Raw genomic sequence first — 14980 nt, 5'->3', positions numbered from 1 at the left:
TGAGATGTCAGCGTGGGGAGGAGGTAGGCCTGGCGGAAACTTCACAGGTCAGACCCTGACCCCACCACCACCCTCACCGACCCCCAAGGAACATGTGGTGACCGCCGGAGGGTGAAAGAAGCAAAAGAGAGCACCATTCCGAAAGTTGCTTTGAAAAGCACATTAAAAAAACATTTTGGTGGGGAGTGTATAGCTCAGTTGGTAGAGTGTCTACTTAGCATGCCCTAGGTCCTGGGTTCAATCCCCATGAACCTCCAGTAAATAAATAAATAAACCTAATTACCTCCCCCCTCTCGCAGGAAAATAAAAAAACCTAACTGTTTGTTTCAAAAACTTTTAGGTGTTCCCAGAAAAAGAGCAGATGTGAAATCATTCTTTTAAGAAGAGAGGTCATAGAGGGAATGTGGCAAAATCCAAGGCTTCCTCTGGGCTGCTCGCACGTGTGCTCGGCCCCCTCACCCCCGCGACCCCCTCACCGTCTACCCCCCTCACCAGGTGTGGCCAGGCTGACCGGTGGGGAAGGGGGCGGAGAGCCCGCGGTGGGGTAACAGTCCAGAGGGCACCTGGCGTACCGATCTGCTCCCGTTCTTACTCAAAGGCCTTTCCGCACCCAGACCTCTCCAGGATTTGGCTCCTTTCCCAGCCCTTTCTTCCCGCTTGTAATTTTGTAAAGTGGTTTCATTCCTGGGGTTTGTATGTATGCAGAATCTGTGTGTCCACAGGGGAAAGGAGCCTGGCCTTACCCAACTGGAAATAAAGAATAGTAAACCACAACATCAAAACACAGACACAAAAAGACAACTTGGAAAGCAGTATTTATTCTGGCTTTGCTGTTGTTTTAAGAGGTAATACGTGTTCTAGACAGCACAAAATAGAAAATAGAAAATGAAAATACAGCGACTCCTGGCACCAGGTGCCAGCTAACCTCTCAGTTAACAGTTTGTTTCTTCTCTTTGGGTTCTAGGACACTGTGACGTTTATTTACCCCCGGGTCTGGGAAAAAGACTCCCACACCCACACCCACACCCACCCGTTCATTCCCTGCCTCACCCCTGCGCAGAGGGGGCGGAGTCAAGGGCGCAGCTCTGGGAGAGATTCTCCTGGAGTGGGGGACTGCAGTGGTAGACTAGGTAGGGAGTGGCGTCAATTTGTTCTTCTGCTGCTGTGGGAGAGGATCTGTGAACAGTAAGCTGACCAGAGATTCCTTGAGGGCTCCTTAACTCAGCGGAAAGGGCCCCGGAAGGCCGAGGTTAGGCCCCTTTCATTGCCCTCTAAAATGTACTCAATCATTAAACATTAACTGATCCCCTCCCTGGGCAGGCCCTGGGGCCTCTGAGGTGGGGAAGCTGAGGTCCTGGTTTTCCAAGAGCTCTCAGCTTGCTGGAGACAAGGGAAAGTAAGAGACACTGAATGTGGGGGTGCCCCAGGGATGTAGGGGAGAGGGGAGGAGAAAGGAGAAAGAAGGGCATGTAGCAGAACCCCTATTTTAAAAAGAATGTTATATATTATCATAGCATTTTTATTTGGAAAAATGCAAAACAAAACTGATTTTTTTTTCTTAATGCAGAATATAAAGGGCAAAATGGGAGCAAACCTGGTCAAGAAATCTGATCAGAGGGGTTGTCCCAAGTCTCTTCTTATCAGTGACCCCAGTCCTCGTGGGGGTGGGGGCAGGGCCTTGCCCCTTTCCAGAGGCCTGTCAGGAATGGGTAGCTGTGACCTGCTTTTATTTACTAGAATGGGGAAGAGTTTATAAGGTTGATACCTGGAGGCTGGGGGAGGACAAGTGTGTGGGAGCTGGGAAGGGGCATTCCTGACTAGGAAGCAGAGAATCTAGGTTCAAAGGGAGAGCTTGGCAAATTCAGGGACACACAGGAGCTGGAGGAGGGAGATTGGCAGGGCTGGACACCCAGGACCTGGAGCCCTTATGAAGGTTTCTGACCTGTGTCCCCAGGGCAGTGAGAAGCCACATAGAGAGTGTTGGCTAGAGGTCTTTGGTTAAAAATAACAAGATTCCACTGGAAGTATTTTAAGAAAGACAAAGGGCACTCTTAAAGAGAGCTACAGAACAAACAACCAGGCCCAGGAAAGAGCAAGGATGGGGTCCCAGCTACAGGAATTCGTGTGCTAACTCTCTAGGTAGTAAGGATAGCTGCCCTTACTAGGTTCTCACCACATGCCAAGTGCTGCTCTCAGCCCTGTGCATGTATGAGCCTATTGAATCTTCAAGTGGCCAGTCCTCTGTATGTATGAACTGTTCTGACTCCCTACTGCATAGGTGAGGACATCGAGGGATGGGACAGTTATGTGACTTGCCCACAGTCACACAGTATAATGAGAGGTGGAGCTGAAATTCAAATCTAAGCTTTATGGCTCCAGAGCCCAGACCCAAAATCCTACCGTATAAAGCTGCCTCTCATATCAATAGATTAGCATTTCTATGTATCTTCACTCAAGATTAACACTCCCAGAAAAGAGTCTGATTGGCTCAATGTCCCACCCAGGGGTGGCCCACTGGCCAGATGCGGGGATTGTCGGTCCCATCACACCCACACAGAAAGAGGCCAGAGGAAAGATGGTGCTGTGGCTGCAAGAGACCATGGATAAACAAACGGTCTAGTTCTCTACCGGGGCAGGGATTGAAGAAGGGAAATGATGAGGTCAGATTTGTATTCTAGGAAGACCATCCAGGCTACCTAGTGGAAGATGGATTAGAAGGTCCAAAAGTTGGGGCCAGAATCCCCACTGAGGACATTAGTCTAATCATCCTGCAGGAAATGCTGATGTTCAGCTAGGTTGGTGGGAGGTGTGTGGAGAAGGGGATGGATTTGGAAGATACAAAAGAGGTACTTAATGGGATGCAGGAGCAGGGAAGTTCAAGTGGAGAGGATTCAAGAATAGTTCCAAAGTTCTGGCTTAAGCCACTGGGTTTATGGGGGTGCCAGAAGGAGCAGGTATGGGGAGGTATGGGCCAGGCTGAATTCAAGATGTCTATGGGCCATCAAGGTGAGATGCTCAGGAAGCAATTAGGTGATTGGGAGATCCATAGGGAACTTTGCTTGGATGCATGTCTATACAGGATTGTACCAAGCTCCTACAGTGCCTTTTAAAGCAAGGGTGGGCAAATTTTTTCTGTAAAGGGTCACATAGTTCATATTTTATTTAGGCTTTGTAGATCATATGGTCTCTGATGGAAGTACTCAACTCTGCTGTTGGATCATGGAAGCAGCCCAGACAGTACTTAAACAAGTGGGCATGACTGTGTTCCAACAGAACTTTATTTATGAACACTGAAATTTGAATTTTATATCATTTTTATGTGTCAAGAAATAGTATTCTTTTTCTGATTTTTTTTTTAACCATTCAAAAATGTTAAAACTATTCTTAGCTTGTAGGGATCATGTTAAAACAGGGAGCAGGTTGAGAATTTGTCATGCAAGCTGTATTTTGCTGATCCCTTGTGTAAAAGAATCAGAGTACAACATTGTAAACTGACTATACTACAATGGAAAAAAAAAAAAAAGAAAACAAAAACAAAATAATTAGAAAAAGTTGCCCTGTCATCCAGTAATGCAGTTTATAAGTTAATTATTTCTCAGTAATAAAAATTATGACAAACATTAAGTCATTCTGTATAAATTACACAAATCAAATATTGAATGTAAAATAATAGAAAAGTATTGTTGCAAATACGTTGCAATTCTTCAATGGTAGTCATACTGGAGTTTAGAAAATAACAAGATTTTTGATTCTTAACACATTAATGTCTCATCAAAATCTTCTCTTATGCATAAAGGTGATTTCGGTTGTAAATTTTTACAGAGTTGCAGTAGTTCATATTCTTCATATATATATATGTTGAGTTATATATGTTGTCTGGATTAGAACATTTTTAAAAGGTCATGATATTCTTTCAGTATCATACATCTTTCTTTTAAGGATATTATTAGTGGGTCAGGTATAGCAAAATAAAATGAAATAATTTTGAAATTTAATCTTGGAAATCACAATAAAATGAGTCTTCCTCCTTTTTCTTAGCATTTTCTATGTGGCTAATGGTATCAGTGTTTAAATTCTGTAATTTGGCACCAATAATCCATTTTTCATAAATCTGGCTTCCTGTTTTAAACAAAGAGTGTCTTAATTTTTTTCAATGCTTTCAAGGGCATTATGTATATTACATTTTGTTTCCTATATAATTCATTTATAATATTTTTATCTAAACACCATTTCATATTAGCCCCAAGCAAATACATTTAAAAGTTGAAATTTGCTAGAGTATACTTTGTATTCTGGAATCTATATCTTTATTAATATAATTAAAAGTTCCTAAGAAGGATTCTGCATCCTGCCTCTTGAGCTATTAGTGGCATTATGGCATTCTTTTCACTTTCTCATTATGGATTCAACTTTGATATTCAAAGTTTGAAAGTACACGTTCAAAACACTTCAACATTTCAGCAAAATTGAAATTTTGCTGGATAGTTTCTAGGCAATATTTTAAAAATCAGTGATGTCAAAAGAATTTTTTTTACCACATCATTCACTATCAAGTTTAAAGAATATACAAAGTCTAAGATTTCCCTAGAATTATTTTTCAAGGATCTTCTGTTATAATTCATTATAGTTTTCCATGCATTTCTGTTGCATTGTCATATTCCTGGCCTTTTGGGTTATTTTTGTCTAAATTCAGTTTTTGTGAGTGGTCTACTGAGAATGCAAAATCTTTCCCTAGTCAATTTATCTGCCAAACAAAATCTCTCAAGATGTTCAATGTAGGTATTTCTGCATTTTGCAAATCTACAAATCTAAAATAATTGTTATGTGCTCTACATAGCTTGTTCCTGGAGTTGTATTTAAAATAAAAATGTCTAACATTTCTTATTTTATTCAACATAATCTTACTCATTGCATCTGTTTATACATTTAATTGTTTCATTTTATCTTTTATTCCCTAAACAGTGTGTAATATTATTTTGTGTCAATGTTTATATTTTGCATAAATGTTCTGATATAATTGTATCAAATTCTGCTATGATTCTTGCCAAATTAAGAACAGTTCCCATTATCACACTCATTAACTTTCTTGGATGAGCTTAGATATTCCCTCACCAAAAAGTGAATCATAAGTATCATATGTTCAAAAACGGCACCCAAATTTTTTTCTCCTTTGCACATGGATATATTTTTGGAATCAGATTTCATTTTGGTTGGTGTGCATTTCACTTTCTTCATGTTTATGAGGAATATGCAGTCAATGCTGCCAATCTTTGCTTTCATTCTCATTCTAGTGTTGATTTGATTTTTTTCCAATCCTCAAAGAGTTTACAATGTAGACAAAATATAGAATCCTTTGAGGTAGACTAAAGTAACCAGGATTTAGTGATTTTTTTTTTTTTCCCAGAAGAATTGTGAGTATTAAGTTTCCAAAACTTTCTACCTGTGTTGTTGTCTGGAAACTCAACATTTCTTACCCAAGATAGATCATTTCAATCAGAGTTGCCTGTTTTAAATGCAAAGTTTCGTGGTTAGATGCCTCGTAGGCAGAAAGTACATTTGGTTTAATGGATTCTTTGTTTTTGTTATTTTTATTATTTTGGTCTTTTCTAGTTTTTTTCTGAATTCTATCAGTTATGTGGAGTGTAGAAGTCCAAAGTAAACTCATATCCTGCCCTACCAGCAATGTGTTAGTGCTGTTTTGCTGGAACTAGTACCTCTGAACTGTTTCCTTTTTTCCTGGCAATCCATCTAGTATTTTCAGAAGTCTAAGCATCTAGAGGAGTCACTAAGTGTGGTCAATGGAACCAAAATGCTGAAGAGAGCACCTAGATCAATGTAAGCAACTACATACATATTTTTTAAATAAATAAACTTTACACAAGAGCTTTTCAATTTCTTTTTCTGGATCTCAAAGAAAATTTTTTTTCTAATATCTGAGGAGAAGTAATTTTATGATTTAGTATTTTATATTATTCATAACACTTTATTATCAGTGTTATATGCTAATAAACTTAAACAATCTATAATATTTGTAGTAATGAAATTTCCATAGCAACAAACAATTGATATGGTACAATTAGTAGGTCATTATATAATAATCTTTAAGCTTTATCTGTGTAATTTTTTGCAGATTTTTAATGGTGGCTTCATGCTAGTTATTACATAATAATTTGTGTCATTATGAAAGCAATAGTAAATTTAATTAGAAACTCAACCTCATGGTACAGAAACATAGCAGCAGATGATGTGAACTGTAAGATAAAACATACCACGTTTGCCCAGGGCACTGATACCAATAGGATCTTTTTTTTTTTTTTCTCAGATGATAACTCATCAATACTGGAGTCAAAAAAGCAAATTTGCTTAAGTTATTTTAGGTGATATTAGAACAAAAAGGTTTTTGATTATTGTCAAAGTGGAATGACACATAGTGATTTTGTTAGAAAAAGATACTTTAAGGTAGGGGAAGGTACAGCTCAGTGATACAGTAAGTGCTTAGCATGCACCATGTCCTGGGTTCAATCCCCAGTACAGCCATTAAAAATAAATAAATAAATGAACAAACAAACAAACAAAACTAATTATCTCCCCCTCAGAAAACAAACAAAAAACCCCAAACCAAACAAACAAAAAAAGAAAATCCAGGATTTAAAACATGGATAACAGCAACATAAAATATGCAGTCAGTATCTTCCAAGATGCTTTCTGTTGTAAATAATAGAAGACCAAATAAAACCGATTTAAGCAAAAACAAAAGAAAAAAGAGTTTCTTGACTCAGACGAGAGGACTATCTTTGGGGTATGGCTAGTTCTGAGGTGTTCATCCTGTGCGTCAGCGTTCTTCACAGGAAAGCTCTTTCTGTGAGGGGACAATGATAACAATTGGCAGATCCAGACATATATTCTACCAGCTTAGCAAAGTCCGTAGGAAAAGCACAGTTCTTTCGTACTAGTTCTAGAAGAAGCCCTGGGAATGATTCTCAGTGGTCCGGACTGAGTCGCTAGGCATTTCCTGAGATGTATGAATTGGTTAGGCCTGGGCCATAAGCTTATTCCTGTCTTGGGGGTGGGATTGGTGTCCCCTGAACCAAGATGGGTGGAAAGATTGTTCCCCACTGGAAAATGGATCTGTTGTTAGCAGTCAAAAGGGGAGTGAAGCCTGGGGGTGTACAAGCCACCAATGCCCATTACACAGCACAGGATATAAGCCCAGGAAGAATCAGGAATGAGCCGTATTTGCTGGATTTAACATTGAGAGATTTTAGTTGGAGAGGTGAGCATGAAGCAAGATTTCAATGGTCGAAGAGCGAAGGAAAGGCAAAGAAGTAGAATCTTTATGTTGGTAACTGTTTCAAACACTTTGGCTGTGAATGATAAGAGAGAGATTGGGTGGTAGCCAATCAGGAGAGACTTCAGCCTGTTGAAATTAAACAGCTAGGAATAATATATAAATAAGAGCATTTAAATTTGAGATATGTGTTGAACATTTTAAATTTGAGATACCCAATTAAACTTTCAAGCAGATTCAAGCAATATGTGATTAGACAGACAAATAAGTTTGGAGCTCAGGAAAGAGATCTGGGCTAGAAATATAAATTTGGAAGTTGCCTGCATACAAATGGAATTTAAACTATGAGACTGGATGAGACTGGCAAGGGAGTGAAAGGAGATAGAGAAGAGAATAGGATCAAATTTTGAGCCCTGGAGCACTCTTGCATTAAGAAGTCTGGGAAAAGGGAAGGAATCCACAAAGAGAAAGAAAAGAGATGAGAAGCAGATGATGTGGCGTCCTCAAAACCAAGAGAAGTAAGTGTAACAAGGAGGAGGAGCAGGGAATTTAACAAAATGGAGGCCATTGGTGACTTTAGCCGAGCAATTTCAGTGGAAGCTTGGGGGCAAAAACCAGATTAGAGTAGGATTAAAAGAGAATGAGATGAGAGGAATGAGAGACAGCAAAAAGACACAACTCTTTGGAGATTGGTGAGAGGGTAGAGTGAAGAGAAGTTTCTTTTAAGATTGTAGAAATAGAATGTTTGTAAACTGATGGGAATGACCCAGTAGAGAGCAAGAGCGGATGATGTAGACAAAGAGGAAGATCAACGGAGCAAGGTCCTTGAATCTAGTGACTCAAGAGAGACTGGCTTTAGGTAGGAAGATGAAAGTCCATCTATTGTAGCCAATAGGAAGCATGTATGTGAGCACAGAGTTTGAAATTGTCATTGTTTCTAAACCATTTCTTTAACCAAATCTGTACCATGAAGTCAAAATGCATGGTCCAAAGTTTTAGGTTCAAACATAGCAAAACGTTGAGCACATAGTAAATGCTCAATGAATGATAGATTTTTTTTTAGATTTATATAGATATATATATTATATAGATAGATATAGATAAAGATAAAGATATAGATATAGATATAGACACAGATATAGATATCTGTCCTTGATAACATTCAGATTGTCTGGCTTTTTACATTTTGCTGCTCTAATAGTATGAAGTGGTGTCTTACCATGGTTCTAATTTGCATTTTTCTGATGACTAAGCCCAAGCATCCCTTCAAATGCTTGTTAGCCTTTTGCTTTAACTTTTCTGTGAATTATCTGCTCATATCCTTTGCCAATGCTAATTTGCAGGAATTCCTTGGTTTTTTTTCAGTCATTGTCAGTTTTAATTATCACAAATGTCTTCTTCCACTCTGTCTTCCATCTTTTGACCCTGTCCATTATATCATGCTTTGAATAGAAATCCTTAATTTTAATGTGATCAAAATGGTTTGTGCTTTTGATTTAAATTTTATTCAAAGGCTACTTACCCACTCCTAGGTAAAATATATTCTCCTATTAATTCAAGACTTTTACCTTCCATATTTAGGTTTTTATTCCATTACGAGTCTATCTTTGTATATCATATTTATTGTGAGCCAGTTTTCCCAACTCTACCTACTGAATAAACCATCCCTTCCACATTGAGTGTGGTACACCTTTCTTGTATATTTAGTTCTTATATTTACATGGATTTGTCTCCAAGCTTTCTATTTTATTTCATTGGTCTATTTGTTCTTGAACAAAAATGTGTTCTTGAACAATGCTAAAATATATTTTATTCCCATGGTTTTGTAGTATGTCTTTTTTTTTAATAGTTGAAGTTTCTTCTTCTTTTATTTTTTAAATGTATTTTTATTGAGTTATAGTCATTTTACAATGTTGTGTCAAATTCCAGTGTAGAGCACAATTTTTCAGTTATACATGAAAATACATACATTCATTGTCACATTCTCTTTCGCTGTGAGCCACCACAAGATCCTGTATATATTTCCCTGTGACACACAGTACAATCTTGTTTATCTATTCTACATTTTGAAATCCCAGTCTGTCCCTTCCCACCCCCTATCCCCCTGTCAACCACAGGTTTGTATTCTATGTCTATGAGACTGTTTCTGTTTTGTATTTATTGTTTTTTTTTTTTTTTTTTTTAGATTCCACATATGAGAGATCTCAGATGGTATTTTTCTTTCTCTTTCTGGCTTACAGTAGTATGTTGTAACATCTGATAAGGCTAGTCCCCCTTCTTTATAAGCCTTGTCAAGGTGGACCTTTACTTGTGGATCTTTAATCTGGAATTATTATTGAGATTGCGATTAATTTGTAAACTATTGAGAAGAATTGACATCTCTATAATTTTTAATTATTCCACCGAAAACATGTTTCTTCATTTATTCAGTTTATCATCTATCTCCATCTCTATGGTCTTAAAGTTTTCTTTGTAGATATCTGCATATTTTTGATTAGTTCTTAAATACATTAAGATTTTTATTGCTATTGTTACATGTTTCTTATTTTTTTAAACTATATTTTCTAGCTGGTTATTGCTGGCAGAGAGAAATTCCACTGGTTTTGGTAGGTTGATATCCAGCAAACTTGCTGAGCTCTCTTATAGATTCTAATTGTTTTTTTGGTGATTCTCTTGGCTTTTTTAGACAAATGATTATGTCCTCTGCAAGTAGTAATAATTTAATCTCCTTGCTTTGAATCCCCACCCTTCTTAAGTCTTTTTTCTTTCCTTACAGCATTGGCCAGACCTCCAGTAACATGGTAAACAATAGTGATGATTGGACAACCTGGTCTTGTTCCTAGTATAAAAGGAAGACATTAAAAAATCTCAATTAAGTGTAACATTTGCTGTAGACTTTTGGTATAAAACCTTTACCAAGTTAAGGATGTTTCCATCTATTCTCAGTTTGCTGAGTTTAAAAAGTATTATAATAAAGAGGTGAACTTTATAAACTGCCTTTTTTCTAACATCAATTGAGATAATCTTATGCTTTTCATCATTAATCTATTAATATATAAATTACATTGGTAGATTTAAAAAATATTGGCCCATGCTTTTGCCTGTGGGATTAATCCCACTTGATCAAGTTGTATGATTTTTATTATAATTATAGACAACATTTATTGAACACTTACTATGTGCCAAGACTAGTTCTAACCACTTTTTTTAATTACATATAATTCTCACAACAACCCTTTGAGGTAGATGTATTGTACCCATATTTTAGATGTGGAAACTGAGGTACAGGGAGGTTAGATGATTTGCTGAAGGTCACTCAGGAATTGATGGACCAAGGGATGTATCAGGTAACCTGACTCCATAGTCCACACTCTTGTATTTATTTATTTATATTTTTGGGGGGAGGGAGGTAATTAGGTCTATTAATTTACTTATTTTAAGAGGAGGTACGGGGGGATTGAATCCAGGACCTCATTCATGCTGAGCATGTGTTCTATCACTTGAACACTCCCCACCATAGTCCACACTCTTAATCGCTATACTATAGTGTCTCATTTTCACTTGGTTAGCTGATGTTTTCTTTACGTTTGTTTCCGATTATAAGTGAAAATAGTTTATATTTTTCCTTTATTAAATTACCTTCAACTTCAAAAGAATTGAGACACAGTTCATAAAAATATCAAAAAATTCACCCTTTTAAAGTGTACAGTTTAGTGGGCTTTAGTAGTCACAAGGTTGTGCAATGGTCACCACTATTTAATTTGAGATTTTCATCACCACATAGAGAAACCTTGAACCCATTAACAGTTACTCCCCATTTTCCTTTCTCCAGCCCCTGGCAACTACTTACCTACTTTCAGTCTCTATGGATTTGTATGCTGAACATTTCAAATAAAAGGAATCATGCAATATATGGCTTTCTGTGGATTATTTTATTTTGCATAATGTTTTCAAGGTCAGCCACACTGTATCAGTACTTCATTTATTTTTATGGTTGAACTGTTTTCCATTATATGGATATACCACATTTTGTTTATTCATCAAATGGATACTTATTGCCACTTTGTAACTAATAATAATATCACTATAAACATTTGTGTGTGAGTCTTTGTGTGAACATATGTTTTCAATTCACCTAGGAGTGAAATTGAAGGTCATGTTAATTGTTTATTATTAAACATATAGCATATGTTTAATTTTTGAGGAATTTATCTTGATCCAAATTTGGAATCAAGATTAAAAGTGTGTTTCCATTTCCTACTAAAATGGCAAAATAGCATGAGCTGCTGCTTCCTCCTCCAAGTCACCTGCTGAAGAAACTCTAGCTAAAACAGACAAAGAACATTAGAAAACCAAACGAAAGAGAGAAACCCCTGGAAAGACTATTTTTAATTGGTGTGCCTGCATGTGCATACAGCAAGGCTATGAAAGGATAAATTAGTAAAAAGCAGCATAAATTCTGCTTTTGTCTCCCCTCCACCATCACCTTGGTTCAGTTGTTTCCTGGCCACTTGCTGCAGAAATCTGGGTTCAAGGCCCAGATCTGTGGGGTTGGGGTCACAGTGGTCAAATCAAGATGATGAGAAACAGACAGTGCCTGAACAGCCTTGGGCACTGAATCTTCCACTTCCACCCAACCCAGCTCCAAAGTGCACTTTCAGTTTGTTAGAGGCTTGAAGGTAAAGCTGGAAGGGCTTTGTGATGTTTGCTGGGACTGGCTGAGACTGGGGTTGACCCTTCTCCCTTCCCTCTTCCCCCTTTTCTGGGAAGCATTTCCAGGCAGAGGAGTCAATAATCTCAGGAGAATAGGTGCCAACAGGCCAAATTAAGAAGATTTCACCCAAGTGTAACTACCTCAGAAGAAAACCAACAAACTTGATTACCCATATTATCAGAAACAGTGTTCTTAAAAACAAAGGGTCCATAGAATAATAAATATACTAAGGAGATAAGGAAAATATAAGCAACATTCCAAAAAAAGAAAAAAAATATATAAGCAACATGAAAAATTAATATGAAATATTAATAAAGACAAAGTGAAAAATATTAGCCATGAAGAATATAATGGTTGAAATAAAGAACATTATAGATGGGAGAAATAGTTGATTTAGATATAGCTGAAGGATGAATTATTAAGATTTAAGATCAGATTGAAGAAGCCTCCAAGAAGGAGGAAAAGAAAAATAATGTAATGGAAAATAGAAAAAAAAGATATTTTGAAACATGGAAGAAAGAAGCAGAAGTCCCAATATTCATATTTTACTAATATTAGAGAAAAAAAATTTTAAAGAAAGGACTTTCTCAGCATTAAAGGAAAATGAAAGACCTCAGATTGAAAGGGTTTATGAAGTGCCCAAAAGGAATGGTAAGAAAAATCCTAAATGCGTTATAATAAAATTGAAGAAAATCAATCCAAGGAAGAAAATTCTAAAACTTCTAATTAGGAAGAAAAGAGATTTACAAAGAAATAGAAAATAGGATTGAAATTGGACTTCTCAACCACAACACAGCAACAGATAGCTGTGCTCTAGTAGTATATGGCAGATAGAATAGATACAAGGTGAGGATGGAATAAATCTTTTAAAGGATTGAGGAATATCATTTTGAACTATCCAAATTATCATTCAAATGTAAATGTATAATTATAAGACAGTCTCAGGTATGCAAAACTTCAGGAGTATTGCCATACAAAGATTCACATAAAAAAATGTTCTTGGAGAGAATTCAAGAAGAGAAACAAGTCCAGGAGATGCTCTAAGAGATCAGAAGTAAGCTTAATCAAAGTCTGTGGAAAGGCTTGCTGTAGTCTTAAAACAACAAAACAAAAACAAAAAACGAATACCTCTCTCTCCTCAAAAGAGGAAAAAATATTTCCATAACAACCCATTATTAAAATTTCAGACAATATTTTCATGATGGGTGGGGAGACACCAAGGAACACGAAAGTATGCTAAAATTCTCATCTTTGAGGAATGATATAAATTATAGGTTTATAAAGAATGAAGGAAGAACAAAGAAAAAGGTAAAATTAAATAAAAGAAGAGGTAGAAATGCCTAAATATATTAATAATTGCAATAAGCCTAAAGGGACAAAACTCACCAGTTAAAAGTCAGGATTTGTCAGATTGGATTAAAAAAGCAAAATTCATGGGGACATGGAAGAGAAAAAAAAGACCTTTCAAGTAAATTTTAACCAAAAGTAATCTTGTGCGGATGTATTTATATCAGAAGAAAAAAACTTTAAGACAAAAAACGTCATCGAGGATAAAGAAGATCACTATATAATGGTAAACAATTCAGTTTACCAAGAAGATATAAAAATTCTAAACATATATACTCCTATAAGATAGTATAAATGTACACAAAATCAACATTAATCGAACTATATGGAGAAATTTCTAAATTCACCTTCACATCAGATGATTTCAATACATCTTTTCCAATTAATAAGTCAAGCAGCCAAAAGTAAGAAATCTTGCCATCTTAGCTGTTCAAGTCTCAGTCTGTACATCTGCCTATAATGCTTGTGACAGTGCTTAGCTCTTTTGTAGATAAGCTTCCTCTTTGCCTTTTGAAGCACATTTTGGGTGAATTTCTTTCTCATATGCTTGATCTTTGGCTCTGTGAAATTCCTTCACTCTTTCTTAAGGGTTTCTGGCACAGCAGTAACCCTTCTCTCCTTTTCTGCACCCTCCATGTTTCCAGCTGGAAAAGGGGAAGAAAAAAAATTTTTTTTTCAAAAAGCTAACAGTAAACGCATCTCTGGTAAGACTGAATGAGAATAAATAGAAGCAGAAAAAGAGAAATAACTAATATTATAAACAATAAAGGGGCCATAACTATAGGGAAAACAGATTTAAAAGATAAAACTATCATAAACTTATGCCAATAAATTTCAAAATTTATATGAAATGGACAACTGCATGGAAAAATATAACAACAAAAATTGACTCAAGAAAAACCAGAAGGCAAGTAATTTTATAATGATTAACACTGTACTCTTGAGCACTTATCCCAGAGAAATGAAAATTATATTCACAAAACAAAGCATTTGTACATAATTGTTGATAGCAGCTTTGCTTGTAATAGCCCAAAACTGGAAACAAGCAAAATGTCCTTCAATGATAAAATTCAATGGTTCAACCACACTACTGAATACTACTTAATTCAGGAATGAAAAGGAACAATGATACATGTAACAATGTGGATAGAACTCAAGAGAATTATGCAGAGTGAAAAAAAAAAACCAATCTTAAAGTTTACATACTCTATAATTCCACTTATCTAACATTCTTGAAACAACAAAATTATAGAGATGAAGAACAGATTAGTGGTAGCCAGAAGTTAGAAATGGGGGGAGGAGTGGTTATGGCTATAAAGAGGAGTAGAAGGGATCCTTGCGGTGATGAAACAGTTCTATATCTTGATTGTAGTGGTGGTTACACCAATTCACACATGTCATAAAATTACATGAAATTGTACACACATACACCCACAGATGAATGCACATAAAACTAGTGAAATCTGAATAAGGCATGTGGGCTGTTACAAGGCCAATTTTCTGTTTTCGATATTGTACAAGAGTTATGTAAGATGTTACCATTGGGGAAAACTGGGTGAAAGGTATGCAGGATCTTTCAGTACATTTTTTTGCAACTTTCTGTGAATCTATGATTATTTCATAATAAAAAC

This window comes from Camelus ferus, chromosome 13 (assembly GCF_009834535.1).
Source record: "Camelus ferus isolate YT-003-E chromosome 13, BCGSAC_Cfer_1.0, whole genome shotgun sequence".
Lineage (NCBI taxonomy): Eukaryota > Metazoa > Chordata > Mammalia > Artiodactyla > Camelidae > Camelus > Camelus ferus.
The sequence above is the reverse complement of the archived record's forward strand: the minus strand, read 5'-3'. Positions refer to the sequence as shown.